This window comes from Pteropus alecto, unplaced genomic scaffold (genome assembly GCF_000325575.1).
Source record: "Pteropus alecto unplaced genomic scaffold, ASM32557v1 scaffold7, whole genome shotgun sequence".
In the NCBI taxonomy this organism is placed as follows: domain Eukaryota; kingdom Metazoa; phylum Chordata; class Mammalia; order Chiroptera; family Pteropodidae; genus Pteropus; species Pteropus alecto.
In genome coordinates, this window is record NW_006494614.1 from 38,277,078 (window position 1) to 38,303,137 (window position 26,060).

At 36.9% G+C, this 26,060-nt stretch overlaps 1 long non-coding RNA gene across 1 annotated transcript in view; it reads left to right on the forward strand.

Annotated features, from left to right (window-relative positions):
* LOC107196760 overlaps nucleotides 1-5,062 on the forward strand; it is a 9,319-nt gene extending 4,257 nt beyond the window's left edge. Inside the window, exons 4-5 of the long non-coding RNA XR_001518191.2 lie at nucleotides 1,305-1,360; nucleotides 4,869-5,062. This is a non-coding gene — a long non-coding RNA (uncharacterized LOC107196760). The remainder of the gene's footprint in view (nucleotides 1-1,304; nucleotides 1,361-4,868) is intronic.
* Nucleotides 5,063-26,060: the final 20,998 nt, after the last annotated feature.

Genomic DNA, 26,060 nt, shown 5'->3' on the forward strand with positions numbered 1-26,060 from the left:
ATAATAACACTGTCCACTTCAAAGGGTTGATGTGAGAATTAAAAAAAATTAATACTTGTAAAGTTTTTAGAATTGTGCCTGTCACTCAAATGTTAATTCTTATATAAAGAAGAGTATTTTTCTTTTCTCATTGTACAAGTAACACCGAAAATTTAGAAATATAAGGAATTAAAAATCTCCCATATTCTCAACACACAGATGTAAAGTTCTCAGATATAATCAGTTAATATTCTGATATACATCTTTTTCAATTTGCTTCTTCCTCTAAATGTATATATTCATATGTTTTTAAACTCTTTTTACAAAAAAAAAAATTGTATCATACCATAGAGAACTTTATAAACTTACTTTAGTACTTATAATATGGAGAACATTTTTTATGTAATTAAATATTTATATGAACATTTTTAAATGTTCTAGTATTATTTGAAAAATAATTAAGCCAGTAAGGGCAGATTTGGCAGTTTGAAGTATCAAACGTCTTTCATGTGAGTCATAAAGGGAATGACAACATGAAAAAAATGTAATTTTCTACTCTAAATATTCAAACAGTAAAATTAAGAAATGTCAAGAGATTGTGCATAGAGCTTTTAAAATGCTAAAAATAGTATTAAGAACATTTAAAAATCTAGTTATGTTCTCCTTTTAGAAGGAATTTGATTAATTTTATAAAATAAAGTATTAAATTATTTCTCTCATTTTTTATTTTATGGATGTTTATAAAAAAAGAAATAGTTGTACTTTATTCCAAGAACAAGGACTTTTTGAGCTAATGCTTTGAATGCTTTTACAAATTTATCCAGGATCTGACAAGAGCAAATGCATTCCTCCAGCTATCGGGGAGTCTCGCCTCAACTCCAGTGCAGGCATGTTCTTGCCAGGCAAGAAGATGGATGGTCACCCATCCACGGAAAAAGCGCTTTGGAGTGGTGTTTGCCGGGGAAGGAGAGCATAGTGCAGATGATCTATGAGGGTGAAGAGTAGGAGGTGTCATTTGGAGCACCAATGGTGTAGATTTGGGCTCCAGGGATGGCTCAGGAATAAGCGGCATGGGGTCCAATCCTGCCATTTCTCCAATTCTGTAACCTCAGACAAGTCATTAAGTATGGGTGCCTCAATTTCCTCCTGTATCCCCTTCTAGTACCTGAGCACTAGTGGAGTCTACATGTAAAATGCTCAGAACAGGGTCTGACATATCAGACTATGCACTCAGTAAGATTTAGTGCTATCATTGTCGTCATCATCATCATAATCATCTATTAATTTTTTATTATCATTTATTATTGTTTTTATGATCTTCCAAGACTCAGACTTCCATGCTCTGCTTTGGATATCTCTGGATGAAAAAGATAGTCAGAAGGTAAGGAGGTCCCAGACCATTGTGTATGTGTGTGTGAGGGAAAAGACTTGAGGAAAAACAGCTTGCACTTGTCCCTTCTGTGCCACCCTGCTGCCCTCTGCCCAACCACTTAAGTGAAATCACAAAGGAAATAAAATTCATGCACTCTAAATGGCAAAAGAAGAGCAGAAATGTCAGCAACTTCATGGGTATCTTGGAGTCCAACACATTTTGTATGAATCTATAGCTATGTCTATATCTATGTCTACGTCTATGTCTACGTCTATGTCTATGTCTATGTCTATGTCTATGTCTATATCATCTATATCTATATCTATCTATAATCACCAAAAACATGGCTAGAAATGTCAAAGTTTATGAAACCAGCTACTTAAATTCTGCTCCTTAAATCAAATTAATTTATATTTTGGTCAAGATATTTTGTGTGAAGACAATTTCCAAGACATAAGGGCCCCCTCTCCCATACTTTAATGATGCTACTACCTGTGCCTTTGACCCTGAAAGGTAGTTTTCTTCTCCCTCCACCCGTTTTCTGAACTCTTTGCCTCAGAGATCCCTTATCACTCTCAGCTTCCAAATGTCTCCTCTCCCTGTGTAACTCCAGAATTAACTTTAATAACTGTACTTTTACCTCTGGTCTCAAGTGTTCAGCTACCTTGGGAATACCTCCGACTAGAATATATGGACAAACCAGGAGTTCAGCTTTTTAGAATCAGAACCTACTCTCCATTTCAAATCAATTTAATTCTAAAAATGGTTTCTGAGGGCAAAACCCCTATCATGCAATTAAAATTATTAGTTTGCTCCTTTACCTTGGCCTCCCTCACTAGGTAATAAACATAGAACCTGTGAATCTTTTATACTTTTTGTAGCTCCAGCGTCTGTCATAATGCTTGGTAGGAGGTGGGTAATAAATAAGTGTTTTTTAAATAAGTGGTTGAATGAACAATTGAATGAATGAATGAATAAATGAATTAGTAAAGAAAATGATATAAAGATGAATGCTAACTTGCCCCTGCTCTCCTCTGGCTCTTTTTCCTGTTTGGGAACACAAAACGGGCTGCAACAATGTTGTAACAGAAGCACCTAGGAAGCGAACTAGGAGAACAGGGGAAAGAATATGTTCGATGGAATGATCTGATGAACTGGAAAAGAGGAAAGACTTAAAAAAGCTTTGAAACACTGGTGGAACCTTTTCTCAAATCATTCATTACTGTCAGTACACCACAGAGATGCTACTGCAAATAATATGTTATCCTTCGCACTCTTACCTCAACATTCTAGAAGTTGAAGAGTACTTAGAGGTTTCTTGGGCCCATTCCCCCATTAAGCATATGTATCTTGCCCACGGTACTTTGGTCTGGCAGTTAGAAAATTTCAGACCAGATTATAGTTCACAATTCCAGATCTGGGATTCCAAATCAAGGTCACTCAAGGAGATAATGATCTCTTTGCCTTAAGAAACACTATTCAACCCTTCTCTTCAAATCCAGATGATTTCTATAATTTTTTTTTTTTTTTTACTCGAAATGTCTCTGATATAGTTGTTTCTTATAGTGGATAAGGTCCCTGTGCCTTTGAAAGAATGATAACAAAGTCTTTGCCAGTATCAAAATAAATACTTGACATATCTTATTTCTAATCTTCACTGAAAATCTACTAAATATGTATTTTTGTATCAATTAGGGCCCTTTGTAGCAAGTGACACAAATCCAATTCCAACATCATTAAGCAAAAAGAGAGAATCTGTTGGCTTACTCAATGAAAAGTGCAGAGTTTATGGAGGGCAAGCATAACTACATTCAAGGGTCCAAACACCCTCTTGGCATCTGGTGTCTCTTCATTTCTTGTTTATGTTTTCTTTCTTTGTTAGCTACTCTTTCTTTGTTAGGTGCTCTCCAGGGGGTGACCCCCAGCAGCTCCATTCTTATATCTTTATAGTTTCAAGTCCTTTGCTCAAAAGGCTCAAATCTTAGACAGTATGCGTTGGCCCTGATCAAATCATATGATCATAACTGATCCAATCATTGTTGCCAGGAGATTTGATGCTCTTATTGGCTAGATCTTAGAAAAATTCTCAGTCACATGCTCAAACCTCACTGTGGAAAAAGTGTTTATCCCTCCACCCCAAATTTAGGGTGCTTTTAAAATAAGAAATAAGGCAGAGACCCAGACAACAATTGATCATAACAAGTTTGATCTCAACTTCAAAAATGAAGTATCTGAGAATCAAATTAATTAAGGTCACACACCAGGGTGCAACTATAAAGCCAAAATCTGGCAGGAAACAGAATCTAGCTCAGGTAGTTAGAGACTAATGATGAGATAATTTGTAGACATGCAGACAGTGGTAAGGGGACCAGCAAAAGCTGTTGAGGAGCTGGGAATCCAGGCACAGCAGGGCCACTTTGGAGCCTAAGGGGCAAGAGCTAGATCCCAAGAGGAAAGGCCAAATCACAGGAGCAGTAGTGATGGAGAAACACCATCACTGCCAAAATAGTGAAACAGAGAGGGAGCCTGGAATGGAGATGAGATAACTTGATTTATCTCTTCTATATCCTGATCTTTCAGTACCTCCCACTTTGTTAGCTACTCTAACAAACCAGAACTAACCAGTATGGGATGAAGCCAGGACACAGAGCCAGGAAGAGAAGGGCAGGAATGGATGCAGAAGAAAAGAGGAAGAATAACTAAGCACTGCAGCTATGTATGTCAGTTTCTGAACTCAGTGCTAAATAATCTGAAAAGTTATATCTACGCCTTTACCTACCTTTTATATTTATGAGGAGTGTGCATGGTCAGAGACCTCTAGGTAAGACACTGCTCACCTGCAAACTTGACTGACCACTCTCCCTTAGCAGTTGGCTCTGAGAAACCTTGAATCTGTAGCTTCTGGTGTTTGTCTCTGTGGTGAACCTTCTACCATGGCACCACTCATCTCATCATACTGGTACTGAAATTCAGAATATTTTTATTCCATGCTTCACCAGAAAAATTGCTTAGATTAGAAGGAGCGTTAGCAGGGACTCCTTAGATATGATCCACTTTCTTTCATCTGAAGGACATTGATTGTCCTTTGGGAAAACTGAGATCTGGGCTCCAAGTAGAACTGACTACTTGGCTACAGGGACTAGCATCTTAAAAGCACAAGACCCTAGGGTTTAAGTTTAAATAAGAAAATAAAATCAGAATTCTGACCATGGAAACAAATGCCCCGGGCAATCTACACCTAGGGACCATCATTTTCCTAGCAGTACTAACACTATAAACTCTAACAGAGTGTGAGCTCTCTGAGCCCTTCCTCAGTGGGTATGTTGTGGGTATTTTAATGTTTCAGCACAGATATGCCTTATGTACCTTGTGCTTATTTTGATTTCTGGAAAATAACTTGTGTTCTGTCTCACAGAAGAAGATTAATTTAGGGAAACTGAGGCGAATTAGCTATCGGTAGTCTTAATTCATGATTTCCTGAAGGTTAACTGTTACCAACTCTTTTTGTCATCCCCAGTGATCTGCACTTGAATGGTCATGAACCTGGTCAGAAGAAGAGAGGACCTCCAGATCTGGAGGGCACACTGAGGTTGGCTGGTCCAAACTTCCACCTAAAATAGACTGCCATATGGTTTCCACCTGAAGGTTTCTCATGAGGTGGAGTTTTCCAACTCACTGTTGCATAAATTTGTATTATAAAATCCTTTTTAAATCAAAGTGGAATCTGTTTCCCATTACTCTCACTGATGCTTTCCCTGCCTTCTGCATCAATGTTGGATAAGTGAACACTGTCTTGACCACATTTAATCTGTTTGAATCCTGAAGATAGTCATCATATGTCTCTTTGATTTTTGTACAGAAGCCCAAGCTAAAAATGTCCATTTTCTCTACACCCATCCTCATATAACTCAATTTCTAGACTCCTTCTATCTTAGTTTCCCAGCAACAAATTCTTTCTAGTTTATTATTTTCTCCAGTAAAATGTGGTTTATGCTCCATGAGGTCTGACCCATACAGAGCATGGCTTCCAATGATTGGTTAGGATTTTGTTTTGTTTTCTAGCTGCCGTGTCATGGTCTAGGCTCACATTGAGCCTGACTTCGATAAAACCCCTGGATCTTTTCACATGGACTCCTGCCAAGCCACAGCTCCTCCCTCAATATCTGTGGAACTGATAGTTATAAAAATAACATTCATATTTTGTTTTATTATAAAAGCAATATGCAACAATTGGAGAAAATTTAGAAAATGCAGTTAGGTAACTCGGTGATTTCAAATTAAGATCAGCAACAATCTCACTATCCAGAGATATCTACAGCTAATACTTTGGTGATTATTAAGGGTAGCCAACTAAAATGTCAACAGGGCCCAAGCAGATTTTGCAAATTTGTGAAGCAAATTGAGAGTGAAACAGTAAGGCATAGGTGGGCTTATTGCTGGCTAAAGACATTAGCCATTATTCAGCTCAGATTGCCTACTACTCGCCAGAAGTGAGTGCTCTATAAAACCAGAACCAGATATTCTGATTTTTTTTTTCAAGAGACACTGAAAATGTACAATTTTATAATAAATCTATTTATTAAGTATTGGTAAATAATTTATGTTGGCCAAAAAAATGATGCCTTTGGACCCTTGGGTTTTGAGCTGTTAGTAATATGGCTTCTCTGGTGTATCCTTCCACCTTGCCTTCTTTCTTCTATCTCTCAGAAAAAAATGGGCTTATCCTCTCTCTATAACAACCAACATCGTCTGTGATCAGCTAACTCTAGATATCTTCCTTAGTGTACTGCTTCTCATGGATTCCCCTCTCGCTGTCCCTTTTCTCCCTCAGATGTGCTTCTTTCTCATCCTCCACACACCTTTCTCATTTCCACCACAGAGCCTGGGTGCTGGGTTATGTCCCTGCCTGAGCTTCACTCCCTTTTCAGAACTCTCACTCCACATCACAGCATTTCCAAGATTTGGTCCCCCAAATCCACTCTTTGCTATGCTCACCACTTTCATGCTATAGGCAAGGTCAGCCTTTGGAGTTTGAATGACCCAGTTTCAAGCCCTAATCTGCACTTAACTAGCTGTATTACTCTGTGGAAAATTGCTTTGACTTCTCTGAAACTTTATTACCTCAACCACAATTTTGGAAACAATGTTGCTTACCCTGAAAAATAGTTCAGATGATTAATAATAACATATATAAAACACCTCAACAAATCATAGCTGTCGTGATACTATTATGCTTGGTTTTAACCATAAATGGATGCTAATATTAACTGTTGTCCCCAACTTCGTTAGGAAATAGCTACCTTAAAATATTAATTGAATGAATGAATAAATAAAAGGATGAGTAAATGAATAAGGTGAAAAGCTATAAACAGGTTGGAGGATCCAAGTTATTCTTAAAGATAGAAATACAGGAAAGCACTCCAAACTGAAAGAAGAGAAAAGAGCTTACACTTGGTGACTCAGGTTCTTTCCTATCTAATCTTGTCTTTTAATGTTCCAAAGATATGTTGGCATCAAATCAAGTATCTCGTCAGACTGGTATTAGTTTTAATAATTAATTACTAAACAGCTGTGGACTCTGAATTTTCAAATATGCAGGAAACAAAATTCTCAACTCAGACCTCCTGGAAATAGCTTATTTAACTAGAGACTTGTCCCTTAGTTATCCAGTGGCAGACCTTTTCCTGAACATCTTATAAAGGCCTGGACATCCATACATTGCAGGGGCAGCCTCTGGACATATTCTCATCCTGCTCTGCCCACTGAAAGCGCCACCCAGCCCAACGTCAGAAATTGCAACAGTCTTTCGGGGTGCCTTAAGAGGCCCAATAAATATTTTTTGAATAAATTAATGGACCAAGAAAAAGTTCAATGGATAAAGATAAAAATCTTTTATTTACTCCCTTCTCACTCTCCTCTTCACTGGCTGTGTAACCCTGTGGAAAATTACTGCAATCTCTCTGAAACCTAGTTTTCTCATTCATGATACTGGGAATAATGATACTGGACATTTATTCTCTCACATAACAAGATGTCCAAAGGTAAATGGTTAAGCAGCTTGTTGATGTCTGGGCTCTAAGGTAGCCTCCCTGTGGTTCTCCTGGCTCCTTTCATGGCCATATGATGACTGCCATCAGATCCCCTCATGACAGCATTCAACACAGTAAGCAAAAACAAATCCCTAGAAGCTGCCAGCAGATTTCCCCTTAGGTTCCATTGGCCAGACTTCAGCCATATACTCAAATCTAAACAGAAACAGAAAGGATTGTTCTGATTGGTTTATACCAATTAGGATTCATGTCCTGGGGCTGACAGAAAGAACTCCCTTTTCCCTAGCAACTTGCATCCCCATATCCAAACAAAAGAGGATGTTGAACATCTATGAAAAAGAGGAAACAGTTGCTAAATAATGATGATAGCTATTATTTATTGAGTGTGTGCCAAACTATGTGCCAAGCACTGTTCTAGAGACTGTACCTGTGTGAATTCTTATGGAAAGGAGAACAGAAGCATTTAGAGGTTAAATCAATTAACCAACGGCAAACAGGAAGCAAGTTGGTTAGTAAAAAGGCCAGGATTTAAATTCAGGCTAATTAGCTCTAAAGTGTATGCTATTAACTTATGCTATACTATTAATCTATGCCAGCTTCCCCCAGTGGAGTCTGCCATCCTCTCCACTTGGTAAAACAGTCTTGGACCCTCCAAAGCAAGGTCTTAGACAAGTGAAATGAGTACTTGACAACTGAATAAGTACTTGAGTTGCCAGTACAGTTGCCAAGGCTCGTGTCTAGTGAATAATTGCTAATGATAATAATTTTTAATTATAATAATAATAATCTAATTTTTAGTAATAATAAAACCTGCCTATTGTAGGCCAGGGGTCCTTATGACATTATCTTGTTTGATCATTTGATTGTTATAACAGCCAACAAGTTCAATATTCTTTCCCCATTTTACAATGAAAAAATGAGGCTCCATGAACTTGCCCAAGTTGGTAAGAAACTAGGTTTGATCTCAGTTTTGCTTGATTATGAGGTCCATGCTTTTTCTCTGGCACTCTACAACCTATAAAAAATTAATAAATTAATAAAGTTTATATCTGCACTAATCAGGAATCAGATAGCACCTCCAACACAGAAGGAATTCCACTCATTTAATACCAACCAGGCAGAGTAATCACTCGAGAAAGCAGGAATTGTAAAGCTGTGTTAACTAATTAACCAGTAGGTTTAATCATGGAGAACAAGGGTCTATGTGAAGCTGGTCCTTAATATCAGGCTGAGGAGAGTTTATTTCCATTTCCGTTAAGACATTTGTTACATTCTGGCCAGTTTATAGTAAGTTCATTGCTGTCCTCAGAATGAGACTGTAAGCTCTTGGAAGATAGTTATATTTTCTTTATCTCTTGATTTTCCATGGTACATAGCACAGCTTTGTAGTTACTATTTACTCAAAACTATATGTGGCATTTTTAAAAAAATAATCTTTTTGTGTTGGAATAATTTTAGATTTAGTGAAATTTTGCAAAGATAGTACAGAAAAATTCCTGTACACTCTTCACTTAGTTTTCCTAGTGTTAACATTTTACATAACCTTTGTACATTTGTCAAAACTAAGACATTAGCTTTGGTACTAAATTAACTAAATTGCAGACTTTAGATGTCACCAGTTTTTCCACTAATATCTTTTTCTGTTCCAGGCTCTAATTCGAGAAATCACATTGCACTTAGTATGTGTAGCATTTAATTTGGAGATTTTTCATTACTTTAAGTGTCTAAATGTGGTAGAAAAATAACATAAGTATATACAGTTTTTGACTAACTCTTACTATGTGCTAGGCATATACTATCATTTTTCTTCACATAAACTCTGTGAGATAGTTACTACTGTTATCTCCATTTTATGGATTAGCAAATTAAGACAAGGGACATTCACGTCACTTACCTGCTAAGAGCCATGATTAAAGCTCAGATAGTCAGACTCTCAAATGTTATACATAAATGCAATATTTGAGAATAAGCTGCAAAAAAATGAAAGGATTATTTGGTGGCTTGTTTTGTTATTGTGTTTCAGTGAAGGTAAGACTGAAAACATTGCTATTCCTTTCAGACTTATTTTCCAGGTCTTCAAGTTTTCCATCCAAATCTTATGAATGAAAGAAGGGATGTATGCAGGGTCATGTGACTTGTGAAAGCAAAAGTGAAGGTCCTGACACCTAGTGTCAAACTCCCTTCCTGTCTTATATATTAGAGTGTCATATCCAAGCCTGGAATATAAATGATAAATGAATGTGGTTGGTCATCATTTTTCTCTATCATAAACCTGTGCCCAAGGGAGCTCTTCCTGGAAGAGCAGAAGTGTTGAAAGAAAAATGGAGGTGAACTGGCAGAGTATCATGGAGAGGTTCAAATGGCAGGCTGGCGTCTCCCTGACACAGGATGTTCTAAATGTGTCTCAGTTGCAGCGACTGGGGCTCCATTTATTTTACAAATGGAAGACTAATAAAATATCTGCATGAACAACAATAAAAAAATCCAAAAAATTGCAAAACTAAACTATTCTTCTTTAAACTCACAATTTTTCTCTTTCCTCTTGTTAATCAAGACAATAGTCTGTAGAACCATTTTTCATTTGAAAATTCTTATTGGAAGCATACAGATATAGTCATTGTATAGGTTTATCGTTACGGCTAATGGTTGATAAATTATTACATAATAAGGCCTTCATAGTTTTTCTCTATTAATTATGGCAGTGTGACCAAGGAGTTAAGGTGTGGAGTAGTGGTAGGCTGTGAAAACAAGCTTATCATAACAAGCTTCATTCACCCATTCATTATTACGCAACAAAAAATGTTGAGTCTCTATATATGCCAATCTCAGATCATGTCCTCTCCATCCAGAAGAAGTGATAGGCATGAAATGAAATCTAGTGTGGTAGTTCCTCTGAAAGAAATAGCTATGTACAGGGTTTTACAAATTGTCAGTTATGACCCACATAGCATGATAATACATGAAATAGAGGAAATTAATGCTGAAAACTATGAATCCATTACCCGTAGTAAGTAAAATGATTCTTTCATGAAACGTTCATTTCAGCAATATTCAAGTTGTGTGTTTGTGTCTATAAAATATATTTCTTATCATGGATTACAATCAAAGAAATTTGAACAGCATTGGTCTGATATTCAATGGAGAAACAAAGGTGGAAGTGATGAATTTCTCCTTGAAATAGGAAGAGAGCAGATAGGAAGAGTCTCCATGATGCTTGAGTTGAGTTTTGAATAATGGTTTTCACCAGGTAGATTATATGATGAAGGACATTTTGAACTAATAAGAGCAAAACAGGAAAGGCAGAGAGAGAGAGACCAGCAGTCTGGTACATTGTGTATGATGCAAGTTCTGCTTTTCTCCTAAAACATGGAGATCTTGTTAAAATGTATGATCTGATTCAGGAGGTGTGGGGTGGGACCTGACCCTCTGCATTTCTAATACACTCTCAGGTGATGCTGATGCTACTGGTCCAGGGATCACACTTTGAGAATCAAGATCTATTCTTGGGGAATAAGAATGAATTGTTTTCAGTGTTTTGATTTTGTCCTTAGGCTGTATGTGATCTTTGTACTCTGCCCAGATTTTGGCAGGCTTCTGGTATGTGGGAGCACAGGGAGTTGCTGGACCAGGTAAAAAATATTATCTGATAATCATTGAATATTACTGTCTGGCAAGTGCTATTCTAAGTCTGTTATGTGTAGGGTCTCATTGGAAACCTATAATGACCTGACAGGTAGGCATTATTATTATTCCCATTTTAAGAAAGAAGAAAACTGAGAAACTTCCTCTATGTCATAGGATGTGGTGGAGCAAGGATTGAAATCTGAGGCTCTTACAGGTACATTGGGCTATTTGCATGACTGGGATTGAGTACATGCAGTTCGGTCTTTTTTCTGGGCCATTTGCTCATCCTCTCCTGGTTTTTTTCTTCTATAGTGAGAACGTAAGTGCTTACTAAACAAAGTAGTAACAACACATACTTCACTAGGTTGTCTTAAGGGTGAAATTTTAAAAATGCACCTAAAACACTCAGCATAGTGTCCGACACCTAGTAAGTAGAAGGCCTATAAAGTCTTATTATTTTCATTGAATCATGGGTTCTGAGACCTGAAATTCCAGAGATTCTAGAACCAGACTTCTTTTTCACTCTACCCGAAACAACTCCCCAATACTCTAATATAGCCGGCTAGGAAGATGTCAGGGTTTGAGGAATTTTTATTGTGTATTATTTGGGATAATTTTTATTTTTGTTTGGTTTGTTTTAATTTGGCTTTCTTTTTTCTAAGGGAGTAAAAGCATAAATTTCTGTTCTTATCTTGGTTCAAGAACTGAATCTTATTGAAGATACATGACAGTGGAAGCTAATTGAATCTTCCTGAGATTCCTAATGCTAACTCCGGGAACATCCTCAGCAGGTAGGAACACGCTATCCTAACAGCTAAATGGAGTGCCTGGTTTTAAAGTCTATCAGATATTACCAATCCCAAACAATAACTGGTTATTAATAATCACATTTCCTGACTTCTTTTCCTCTAGATAGTATTGCTTTTGAGAGAAGATGGATCTATAAAAGAAACTATATATTTTGCTCTGGGTTAAATTTAAATCTATGATGGTGCATTTTAAGATTGAATGTGTTGATTCTTTTTAAAAGTTTTTTTTCTGAGATAACTTCAAATATTTTAAATTATTTTATTCTTTTCTTCTTTTTGCCTTCCATGTAAAAATTCAGACAAAATTATTATTATTATCATTATTATTATTTTAGCTCTTTGATCCTTAATTTGCTATGTGCCGAGAAGAGTGTCTCAATGCCTCCTTGAGTACAGGACTTAAACTAGGTGAGCTATTGCCCAAATGAAGTTTGGCTGTGGGAAAATAATAATTAAGTGAAATAAATTTAATTTAATAAGGAGGAAATAAAATTGTAACTTATTAGTCTTGTTTCTTCTTGGTGTATCTTTGGGCATGAGATGACATGAGTTTTCAGTATTTCACTACCAAGGACAGAAAAGGTAGGGGAGCAGCTGGCAGACTGGCAAATCCTTTCACAAGGAAGTAGAGGAAACTATTTTTATTAAATTCTAGAAAGTTAGATCTAGAAATAACTTATAGAATTTATAAATCGCTCTCCTTCCCCAACATTTTACAACTGAAGAAACCAAGGACCTAGCCTGATGTCATATCACTAATTCACTAATGGCCAAGGAAAAACTAGAAACTTAATTCTCTTTTCACTTTTTAGCAGCAATTTTGTTTATGACTCTTATCCCAAATTCATCCCCAAAACACTCTAGTTATACTAGGGAAGGTGGTTGCAGTTGCCCCGAAGTTTGAACTACAGGTTGTATAATATTTCTAAAACCTGGGTAAGAGAATATCAGTTAGGATACAAGCACTGCTGATTGTCCATACCTGATCTGGGGAACTCTGTGCTAAGATCTGGGGCATTGCCTGACTGCAGAGGTGAAGGTAGTAAGAGTTTCACTGGATCCCAAATAGTATTCCTTGAGTGATAACTTTGTCTTTCTATCATTTGACTAGTAGCCACCAAATTGTGTGTGTGTGGGTGCGTGTGTGTGTGTGTATTGTGTGTGTGTATTGAGGGGGGAGGAGAACAAAGGAATGTCTACGATGCTGTCACAGCTCAGTCTTACCCAGAAGTCTCTGTGCTCCCAAAATTCCCAGCTCCAAGTTGGGTGGGTCCCAGTCACATTTCCCATGAATGTCCATGTAGCCCATCTGAACTGCTATTTCAGAGACAGAGTGTTCTAAATCAGGTTTTATGTTTTGGCAGAGGAATGGAACCTTCTTTTCTAATATTACTTCTGTGGGAAATAGTTTGCTGAGCTCTAAACGACTCAACTTACAAATACATTTTTGGAATATGACCCCAAAATAGATATATATGCCAAGGACTGCCTGTTCCAGAGGTGAAAAAATTTCCCATGTACAGCTCAATGGTACCAACTGCAAGTGTTTCTTATACTGATCTTATTCAAGAAATATCATATAATATGTCAAATTTGAAGCACGTTCAGGCTTTCTTCCGAAAGAGTTTTGAGCTCTAAACGACTCAACTTACAAATACATTTTTGGAATATGACCCCAAAATAGATATATATGCCAAGGACTGCCTGTTCCAGAGGTGAAAAAATTTCCCATGTACAGCTCAATGGTACCAACTGCAAGTGTTTCTTATACTGATCTTATTCAAGAAATATCATATAATATGTCAAATTTGAAGCACGTTCAGGCTTTCTTCCAGGAATTGTTGGCTTTAGGGTTAGCTACTACTACAGGGTAGGATTTTAAGCGTCTGAAAAGCCCCTGCTTTCCGCATTTGTGCCTTCACCTTGGTCTTCTCAAACTATCTGAATCGTCATTGCCAGTTAAGGCAAGGGTTCCATGTGTGCAGAATCAATTTGTTGGGCACACTTTTTCTTAAATCCAGTTCTTGATTTTGGTTTCATTTTTTAAAATATGACCTCCAGAAAATGCTCCTAGAGACTCTGATTAAGCAGGTGAAGAATGAGATTCTAGAAGCTGTTTTTGTTGTTGTTATTATTGTTGTTGTTTTCAGTTAAGTTGCTTTTGACTCAAGACATTTGATTCACTGATCAATTCATTCAATTATTCATTCTCTTATTGTATACCAAAGTTTGCTCTCTGCAATATAGGTATTGGGTATTGGGGATAGAACGTTGGGAAAAACACAAGCATCATAAGAGAAGTGATATAGAAGCTATTGATATTGTTTGGTGGGATTTGAGAGACTGGAATCACAAAAGGCTTCACAGAAGCATCGATTCGAAAGGTAACACAGCTGACCTGACATAGCTGAGATAATGTCCACGTTCTTGAGCCAGGCTGCCTGGGTTCAAAGCCCAGCTCTACCACTTACCAGCTTAGTACCTCTGTCAAGTTGCTTAAACTTTTTGTGCTCAGTTTTCTCATCTGTAAAATAGAGGCAATCTTAATATCTACCTTAGAGTGTGGGTTTGCAAATTAAATGTGCTGATGTAAGTAAAATGTTTAGAATAGTGGTCTTGAGCTTTAGCATGCATCGGAATCCCCTGGAAGTCTCTTTAAAACACAGGTTTCTGGATCCCAGCCCAAGTTTCAGAGTCACTAGATATGCGGTGGGCCTGAGAATTTACTTTTTAACAATTTCCTGGGGTGATGCCAGTGCTGCTAGTCCCGGACAACTCTTTAAGAATCATTGTCTTAGAATATATTAAGCAGCATTTGTTGCTATTATTTACAGTTGATCTTCTATGGAAGAATTTGAGATTGTCAGGCAAAGGCACTCAGTCAGGGGGAACTGCCAGTGCATAGCATGGAAGACAGGAACAGAGAGAAACAGTGGGGCAAAGATGACAAGTTGTAGCCTCCAAACTAAAGAACCTGGCCCCATTTAGGTATCACATTATCTGAGGGTAACCAGAGAATTATCAGCCATTAACACCTTAGCACAAATTAATTTATAGAATAGCCTGTCACCTTGTCAAACTCCTGAGGAATCTGACTCATACCTGGCAAATGGCCCTAGTAGATTGGTGCTCCTTTGCTAAATCAACTCATGCTAATCAGTCACAGGCATTCTTGAGGGTGTTCAGTCATGCAAACACCTGTGGGGAGACCTACCTGTCCATGGGACTTATGGATCTGTGATCACACCTGAAATTGGCCTATTGACATCTGCACACTCATACTACTGATATCCAAAAGCATCTTGCTTTTCTTTGCACACTTAAAAATACAATAACATGGGAAGTCTTGTAAGATCATATTTATCTATCTATGAATATTTTCCACATTACGGACCACAAAAGACTGATTTACATACACATATTTCTCTCCATGGACTGTCAAAAGAGCATTAAAAACAAAACACAATCCACCCATCTTTTTGTTTTTGTTTTTATGATTATTTTTTCATTTTTGAACAAACCAAGTAATTCATGAGTTTTAGTTTAAGACACAATTTCCATGTTGCACCACCGTGTACATTCTTCTTTTTGTGAAGGAAACACAGATCAGCTTAGCTGCTCTGTGGCTGTTCTTGTACATGTCATTCTACCAGCACTTTAACTGTACAACTTTACACACTCCAGACACTGCAGAGCCAACATGGCAACAGCGGCTTTCATCCTGGCATGGTAAACCTAGGCCACTGTGAAAGCAGGCTAAACTACTGTGAGCATGGCATGCTCTAACAAATTTTAAAAAAAGAGAGAGAAATTAGAGAGAGGCAGGCTTTTTTGTTGTTGTTCTGCTATCTAAATGATAATATGAATATATCATGCTAAAATGAAGAGAGAGAGTTGGAAACTGCTCTTATTGTTGCATCCAAATTGAAGGAGGAGGAGGTTGTGGGTGTAGAGAACCATTTATAGGAGAAAATGCTCTGACAGATAGACAGCAAACCCAAGTCGAAGTTTGCAATTACCTGTCTTTACATTGCTCTTCATTTGTAGAATAGTTTTGTGAGTGTAAGAGGTGTGTGTGTGTGCGTGTGTGTGCCTGTGTACCTATGTGAGAAAGACGGAGCCGTGCATCCTGTGCAGAAGGTCCCTGTGCTTAGTTTCATGCTCTTCTGTCATCATCTTGAAATTCTTAATACTTCTTGATTAAGAGGCCCTGTATTTTTATTTTGCACTAGTTCCCCCAAATTATGTATCTGGTTCTAGATAGAAAGTTAGTTCACTGACTTGCAATGGTTGAGATATGGCCTAATCTTTTTTTAATTCTTAATTTTTAAGGCTGTTCTTTTTCAAATGTGTATACATTGAATGACCTGTTTAACTTTTTCTTGCTACTTCTTATGCCACCCTGTGCTTTGTTCACATGGGAGTCTTCCTAGCTTCCAACATAGCCATGGTCATTTGCCTTTTCTTGCCTTAAGGCAGAAGTCAGCAAACTTTTTCTATGAAGAGACACACAGCAAGTATTTTCATATTTGTGGGTTGCTATGGAAATTACTCAACTGCTGTTGTAAGAAATGCAGCCATAGACAATACATAAATGAATAAGTGTGGCTGTGTTTCAATAAAACTTTCTTTACAAGAACATGTAGGGGCAGGATTAGGCCTTCCCAACCTTTCTGGCACCAGAGACCAGCGCTCCTATGAGAATCGAAAGCCTGATGATCTGAGGTGGAGCTGGGACTATGATGCTAGCGCTGGGGAGGGGCTGCAAATACTCTGGGGAGGGGATGAAGCTTTGCTCACTTGCCTGTTGCTCACCTTCCGCTGTGCGGCCCAGTTCTTAACAGGCCACCGACTGGACCAGTACCAGTCTGTGGCCTGGGTTTGGGGACCCTTGCCTTAGAGCATTCTTCTCTTTTTGATGATAATGCAGCTGATGAAGCAGATGATGATGATGAGGGCTAAAATTTATTGAGGGCAGACACTGGGTCAAATACTGTATAAGCATTATGGTATTTAATTTTTACGACAATGTACGGTATGATTGCCTTGATCTTCAATTTATAGATGTTTAGAGGAATAAAGCGATTTATTTATTAAAAGACATCAAGCTAGTAAATAGAATAATTGAGATTCCAACTTGAGACCTGTGCTGTGCTCCAGTATTTCTATCCCTCCACTTCTCATACCTGGTGCACTTGACCCCTGCCTGCAATTCGACCCCATCCTGGTCTTTAGAATTGATCTAAGCTTTAGATGAGAGAAATGTCATAAGAAACTCCAGCCTTGCTGGTACAATCTACTATTAAACTATCCTTAGGGTCTCCTGAGCCTCTTGATTTCCAAGCACCAGTTCCCACCTTAGGATTCTGGTAGTGGGGTCTCTGTTTTACCCAGTAGCCTATTTCTCTAAGCCTTTGTTTGTCAAGATGAGTCCCAGCTTCTCTATGCGAGACTTCTTGCTGGTAATAGTGTGCTTAGACAGTTATTTTTGTCTGCTGTGGTGTTATTTTGGGACCACAGTGCACTGGATTTGGTCCAGTGCTAGAGGAAATCTCCTTCTCCCTCTGTCCCCATCTATTCTCCCATCTCCATGCTTGGTCAGCCCTAAGGGTAAATCTTGTTTTGGCTGCTTCTCCTCCTGTCTGCCTTGTGTTTTAGTAGTTAACAGGGCCTACTCTCATCCTCTTCAGAGTTTGTGTGGTTCTCCTCACTTGAAAGGTCCACCACTTTCTTATTTTTCTCTCCAAATTCAATTCATTTTTGAAGCCTAGCCCAAGTCCCACCCTCTATCACATCTTCGCAGACTGCTCTAGTGATTACAAAACTTTGCTTTCTTTCAATGCCCACCTCACAGTCCCATATTTAATTTTTCTTTGATTGTACTGGGAGTTTTACACTTACTCATTTTCCTTTAAAAAGCCCTTTGAAAGTACTCATGTTACTTTTGCTATTTTCTACTTGTGGAAAATGTTGTGAAAATTACAACAAAGTCCAAGGTTTTGCTGATTATTATTAGGTATTGGTGATGGGCTGGTAACTATTTGAGGTTCCCAAGGTAAGGGAGAGCTTATCTATCACAATGACAATAACTCGGTAGTGAGAAAGAGAAAAGTGGCCCCGACAGCTATGATTAGACATGTAGCCATGATCGACTTGGTGTCAGTGTTCTTCTGTTGAATATAAGCTGTTTTACAAAACCTCCTGAGACCATGATGAATCAAGACAAGTGCAAGATCTGCAACCATATCAAACAGAGGCAGAATGTGAACATGTCCAAACTACAAAAATGATCAAACAGTACCCTATCCTGGCTCAAAGAGATGACTGTTCCTTCTTTACCAATTACAGCTATAACTTTGCTTCGTTCATCCTGCCTTAGAGATAATATTCATTAATATACCCAAGAAAAGAATTACCCCTGTTTTCTAACAGCATCTAACCTAGAACACAGCATGGCTTCCTTGAACTCTCCCCCAAATCATTTAAGACAAGTCCAAACCCTGTGAGGAGCTCTTTCTAAGGTCCTCTTACTGCCATGCCTCCTCCCCACTGCACCCCCAGTCTCCACAGTGCACATTCTCCCTTATTGCAAATGAGCAATAAACCCTACTTGTTTAACTATGGGTGTGTTCTTGGTGGTCTTTGGCTGGAGGACATTGACAGAGATTCTTAAAGCTACTAGAAATATACTCAGTCATCTTGACTTTATTTTTTTCCCCCAGGGAGTATATGTATTCTCTTTTTTCTCCCCAAGAAAAGTCTCTAAAGCAGTTGAGAGTAACTAAGAACGTTGCCATGGGATCACTCACTCTGTTTTCTGCTTTGGTGATCACTCTTCACCTATCCTCTCTACTCTAAATGTGACCAAGAAAAAACATATTTAAATCTAATGAACTTAGAATGCTTTGAGAAGTGTTTTTGCCCTCTTTTCCATTTCTATAACTTGACATGAAATATTGTGAACCCAGAATGATTCTGTATGGTAGCCTCTACTTTCAAACCCGAATCTGGCCTGTTCCAGCTTATTTTAATTTAAAATCCAGTTCATTTTAAATTTTGCCACTAAGCATGGGCTGCTGTGTCAAAAAAGAACATACATTTTTCTTACATGGCATTACGACTAATCAAAATCTATAAAGAATAGCCTGAAATTTAGATAGGCTAAAAGGTACTTTCCTAATAATAAATATGGCACCAGATGGGCCAGCTTGATGCAGAAAAAAGAACAGTTACTTAATTGAGACTGAGAAGACAGCAATTTTAGTCTGAGTTTTTCATAAACCATCACTTTGACCTCAGGAAAGCTATGTTCTCTAAGTTTAAATTCCCTATGAACAATTAAAAATTTATGGAAAGCACACTCCATGCCAGATAGTAGGATAAGTTGCTTGTGCCATCCATTAATAATTTGCAAACAATATGTGACAGGTGTTATTCAGGGATATGCGAAAAAGTGCTAAAGGAGCACTGAAGAAGAAGGCCTCATTCATCATATGTGGTTACTGAAAATAACTACTCTTACATATTAAAAGACCTCAAGGTCTCGAACTAGGCTACTTAGATTTCATTCTGGTTAACTTACCAGGGCTAGACAATCTATTTGTGCCTTGGTTTCCTCCTCTGAAAGATGGAAATAATAATTGTATCACTAAAAAAACAAAATAAGCAAACAAATAAAACAGAAACAAACTCATAAATACAGAGAACAAACTGATGGTTGCCAGATGGAAGAGGGGTTGAGGGATGGGTGAACAAGAGGACAGGATTAAGAAGCATAAATTGGCAGTTACAAAATGATCACAGGGATGTAAAGTATAGCTTAGGGAATATAGTCAGTCATATTGTAATAAATATATATGAAGTTAGGTGGGCACTAGACTTATCAGAGGGATCTCTTCATAAATTATATTGATGTCTAACCCTTATGCTGTACACCTGTAACTAATACTGAATGTCCACTGTAATTTGTTTAAAATTTGTTTAAAAAAAAAAATTGTACCTATCTCATAGGGTGTTATGATTTATCTATACAAATGCAGAGAACAGTGATTGGTGCTTAGTAACCACTTAAAAACATATTTAATATTATTGTTTTTATTTCTATTAGTAGTGATATCTTCAAATTTCCTCACAAATCTAAACTATAAGCAAAGAGTCCAAAGTCCTCTCTTTGAAAAAAAAAAATCTGAGTATGCATTTTTGGAAAATCTGAAGTCCTTCTAGGATCACAAGTGACTTCTAATAAAATTAACACTTGATGAATTAAATTTTCTTCTAAGCCAAGAATAATGAATTAGGCAAATCTATGAGGAAAACATTTCGCTCAAGAATATGAGCTCCATGAGAACAAAGACTTTGTCTTATTCATTGTTGTATCTCTAGCACCAACAGCAGCATAGTGGGCATTCAACAGATATTTGTTAAATGAATAAATGAATATTTGTCCTCTAGACAAATACATATACTTTAATTCTTTTCCGCTACTTTGAATATTCTATAACCAAAGAGTTCTAATTTAATAGTGATAGTTCCCAATCTATCTTCCCACATAGATCTAAGAGATATGATGTGCTTATATTAATAATGTTCAATTACAAGAGCAATGAGGTTCAACTCAGCATGGAAGGGCAAAAGAGAAGAATGAGTATCCTTGGGGGGAATATCGGAAAAGCAAGGAGATTGTGTATTGAGAAAAAACCCCTAGATATTCTGATTCACCCAAAGTGAGCATAGCCTCCATCTGCCTTTGGACAATCACTGACATTGATAGAAGTTTCAAGAGGTGATCCCCAGGCTTTAACCTCTTTCTATTTTATAAATTATTTAGATAAGAAAAATATATATGTGTGTGTGTGTGTGTGTGTGTGTGTGTATAAAATTTGTCAATAACAAATCTGGATGGAATAAAAGATATTAAAGACACTGAAGAAGTTAAAGAAAACATTAAGTAAGATCTGAATGATCTCAGCTGGTGAAGTCATTCTAATAGAATCATTTTGTATAAGAATATCACTATAGCGTTAGAGAATGTGAGTGACTTTTGGGACAGAAATATAGTTTAACAATAAAGTATATGAAAAATTGAGAAAGTATAGTAGACAGTAAATTCAACATGAATCAACTGAGTGATTTGAAAGCAAAATAAACATCAGGACAATGGGTGTGATTAGCCCATTTTACCTTGTTCTGATCAGACGTGGACACTTGTATACAATTCTTCACTGAAAAGCCCGATTATTTCTTTCTCTCCTTTCTTATGGGAAGGCAGTTGAAACATTAGAGAAGGCCATTTGAGTGAGGGTGATTCAGTAGGAGCGGAAGCCTGTATAAAAAGGGAAATGGCCTGGCAGAAGATTGGACAAATAGAGAAATACATTGAAGATAATGGGAGTTATGTTTTCCCATTGTCAGAGAAGGGAGTTATACAATTATAAAAGGGAAAAACTAGAATAAACTCTATGATGTAAGATTAGAATTTCAGGACTGTTGTAAACTTTTGGTTTTCAACGTATAGAGATGGATGTAGAAATAAAGATGTGAATTTGTACACATACATATGTAATTACATATGTCTCACTGTATATTTGTGTATTATACAAATATACATATCTATATTTCCCAACCCTGTTAATGAGAGACTTTGGATAGTAGCACTGAAGTAGCAACGAGTCATTCCTAGCACCCAGATCTTGGTTTCTAATTACGATTCTCCACCACCACCACCACCGACACCAAAAACAAACAAACAAACAAACAAACAAACAAACAGAACTTCTTTGAGAAATGGCTGATTCTAAGGCTTGGGCTTAGAAAACTTAAGTTAACCCTAGAATATCTTGTACCAGAAAGAAAGAAAACACCCAATTATAGGGATGTATCAATGGACATAGAACCCAGCTCGAAAGGGGTCCTGCTGGCCAAATCTGGGGTGATGAGCATCAAAGTAACTATTGATAGTAACAGATTATGACCCACTGAATAAATTAGGAATCTGTGAGTACATATTTATATTACAAAATAAATAAATGAGAAGAAAAACTTTTCTCATTTATTTATTTTGTAATATAAATATGTACTTACAGATTCCTAGTAAAAAAAATTAATATGACAAATCAACATCATGTGCCACACATAAGATATTGCAGGCACACAGCATCACTTTTGTGATATTCTGGCCTATGACATGTAACCTCAGTGTAATCATGAGAAAACACTAGACAAACACAAATGGAGAGACATTCTACAAAATGACTGGCCCGTAATCTCAAAATTGTCAAGATCTTTGTTTCACATTGAAGGAGATTAAAGAAACACGACAACTGGGTGAAAGGCAGTATCTTCTTTTGGATATTTTTATTAAAAGGGTTTTGGTGAAGGGTATATAAGCGTTCTTTGTATTATTCTTGTAAATTTTCTGTAAGCTTGAAATCTTTTCAAAAGAAAAGGGAAAAAGTAAAGCTATCAGGAATACTATGTAGCCATAAAAAATAATGTTATTGTTGACACTAAAAGCCTAAGCAACGACAAATAAATAAATATATGTTACTTCATTAAAATTAAAAACTTTTGTAATTCATATGAGGACAGTATCAAGGAAGAGAAAAGATAACTCATGGAATGGGAGGAAATATTTGAAAATCGTATATCTGACAAGGGATTCATATCCAGAACATATAAGGTACTCTTACAACTCTGCACACACATACGTGCGCATGCGTATGCGCACACACACACACACACACACACACACACACATACATACAACACCAAATTAAAACTGGGCAAAGCCTTCCAAAATGACATACTTAGGCATAAATATTTATGTAATCTTCATGAGGAAAACTACAAAACTCTGATAAAAGAAATCAAAGAAAAACTAGATAAATGGAGAAATAGTTTATGTTCATCGATAAGAAGACTTTTAATACGGTCAAGATGTCAGCTTTTGCCAACTCGATCTATAGATTCAATACAATCCCAATCAAAATCCCAGCAAGTTGTTTTATGGATATGGACAAACTGATTCTATGATTTATAAAGACAGGCAAAAGACCCAGAACAGCCAACACAATATTGAAGAACAAAATCAGACTGACACTATCTGACTTCAAGACTTACTATAAAGCTACAGTTATCAAGAGAGTGTGGTATAGATTTTTTTAAAAAGATAAACAGATCAATGGAACAGAAAAGAGAGCACAGAAATAGACCCACATAAATATAGTAAACTGATCTTTGACAAAGGAGTAAAGGCAATACAATGGAGAAGAGAGTCTTTTTAACAAATTATGCTGGAACAACTGAACATCCATAGAATTTAGACACAGAAGTTACACACTTCACAAAAATTAACTCAAAATGGATTATAAACCTAAATCTCAAATGTAAAACTGTAAAACTCTTAGGAGATAATATAGAATAAAATCTAGATGACTTTGAGTAGGATGATGACTTTTTAGATTAAAACACCAATGGCATGATCCATGAAATAAATCATCAACAATAAGCTGGACTTCATAACTTTAAAAACTTCTACTTTGTGAAAGACACTGTCAAGAGAATGAAAAATCAAGCCACAAGTAGGGGAAATTATTTGCAAAATGCATATCTGACAAAGGACTGTTATTCAAAATATAAAAGATTTCTTAAAATGATAACAGTAAGAAACTATAAGAACAATAAGAAAATGAACAACCCAGTTAAGAAAGGGCAAAAAACCCTCAACAGACACCTCACCAAAGAAGATATATAGATGGGAAATAGGCATATAAAAATATTTAATATCCATCATATGTCGTTAGAGAATTGTAAATTAAAGCAATAATGAGATTCCACTACACGCCTATTAGAATGGTGAAATTTCAAAACACTGACAACATGACATGATGGTGAGGGTGTGTAGCAACAGGAACTCTCATTTGTTGCTGGTGAGAATGCAAACTAGTATAGCCACTTTGGAAAACATTTTGGTGGTTTATTCCAAAACATATTCTTACAATATGATCCAGCAATCACATTCCTTAGTATTTACCCAGTCGTGTTGAAAAAATATGTCCACAAAGAACCTGCACACAGATGTTTATAGCAGCTTTATTTATAACTGCCAAACTTTAGAAGTAACCAAGATGCCCTTCAGTAGATGAACAGATAAATAAATAAGTACAACCAGGCGATTGAATATTATTTAACACAAAAAGAAATGAGCTATCAAACCATAAAAACGTATGTATCTTAAATGTGCATTGCTAAGTGAAAGAAGCCAGTCTGAAAGAATACACGCTGTATGATTCCTACTACGTGACATTCTGGCAAAGATAGAACCATGGAAACAGTTCAAATATCAGTGGTTGCCAAGTTAGTGGGGAGGCAAGTATGAATGGGAGGAGCAGAGAGGATTTTTAGGGCTGTGAAACTATCTTGTATGAGACTGCAGTGGTGGGTATGTCCGTATGAACTCGTCAAAATTCAAAGAATGTGGACACCAAAAAGGAATTCTAATGTAAAATATAAATTTGGTTGATAATGCCGTGTCAATGTAAGTTCATCAGCTGTAACAAATGTACCACTCTAGTGGAGGATGTTGGCAATGGGGGAGGCTTATGCATATGTAGGGTGGGGTATATAGGAAATCTCTGTACCTTCCACTCAATTTTGTAGTGAACCTTAAACTTTAAAAAATAAAATTATATATAAAGAAAGAATACTTGTATGTGAACGGTAGGGAAATAACCTTGTCCATTTTTTGTAACAGCTAACATATTGAGTGGTACCATGGGCCAAGCATCGCGCTAAGTGTTTTACATGTATTACTTTATTTAATCTTCACATTAAATATTGTTTTTCTGACTTTTCAAAATGTCTACAATAAATATTTACTTCTATAATCAGAAAATTGTATTTGTAAACATGTATTTACTAAATAAATCCTGTTGAGTGTAAAGTCTTCAGGTTGGAGAAGATTCTAGGGACTAGTGTAAGTGAGCTTTTGTGTAAAGAATTGAAGATGTTTTACTTAGATGGGGGACTTGGAGTGAGTGAAACATGATGGCTAACTTCACATATTTGAAAGACAATCAGTTGGAAAAAGAATTGGACTCTCTCCATAGCTTCAAAGAGTTAGCTAAAAAAAATTAACTAAATGAGCAAAAATCCTAGAAAAACAGGTTTGGGGTCAATATCAGGGTGTTCTTTCAAACAATTCTATCTGTACTTTTTTGTACAGTAGTCCCCCCTTATCTGCAGAGGTTATGTTCCAAGCCCCCCTAGGGGATGACCGAAACCATAGATAGTACTGAACCCTACATATGTTATCTTTTTTCCTATACATACATATCTATGATAAAGTTTATAAATTAGGCAATTTCACGGTTAGAAGGTTTGTCCTTACCGTTGATCTTATCAGCCTCAGCATAAGACTTTTTTCTTTCCTTTCACTTTTCACTTACAGAAAGCACTTTACATCTTCCCTTTGGCATATCTGAATTGCCAGCATCACTACTCTTGCAGTTTGTGGCCATTATTAAGTAAAATAAGGGCTACAAGCACTGTGACACTGTGACAGTTGATCTGATGACAAATCAACCGGTGGGTAGCGAATACAGTGTGGATACACTGGATGGAGTGGTGATTCACATCCTCAACATGAGGGAGCCCACCTGCAGCAGATTTCATCACACTACTCAGAATGGCCCACAATTTAAAACTTATGAATTATTTATTTCTGGAATTTTCCATTTAATATTTCCAGACCGTGGTTAACCACGGGTAACTGAAACGGTGGAAAGCAAAACTGTGACTAAGGAAGGTCGACTCTAATTCATCTAAATCAGCAACTATTTATGAATTTTGGAAGAGTAGGAGTGTAAGGTCATTGTCAGCTCTGAAATTCTGTCTCTATTAAATTAATGCATATTATTCAAAGAGCCAAGGTCTACCTTTTTTGCTAAAAAAAGAGAGATTGATCTCTGTGTTAACCTTGCGGGGGTGGGGGGGGACGGGAACGACAATGCGGTGTCTAGGTGAGTGAAGAATAATTGTAAAACTCATAGATTGCCTCAATCCAATTTTAAAATTGTTTTAGTAAAAGCAAGCATAAAATGAAAAAGAAATAAGCTCGATTTATGCAGCAATTAGAAAATGACAGAACAAAAATGACTTAAACCTCTTATGCATTTCCTCCCTCAGGTGGTCTGCACTCTGCCCTCCTCTTTTCTTCTGTCAATCCTC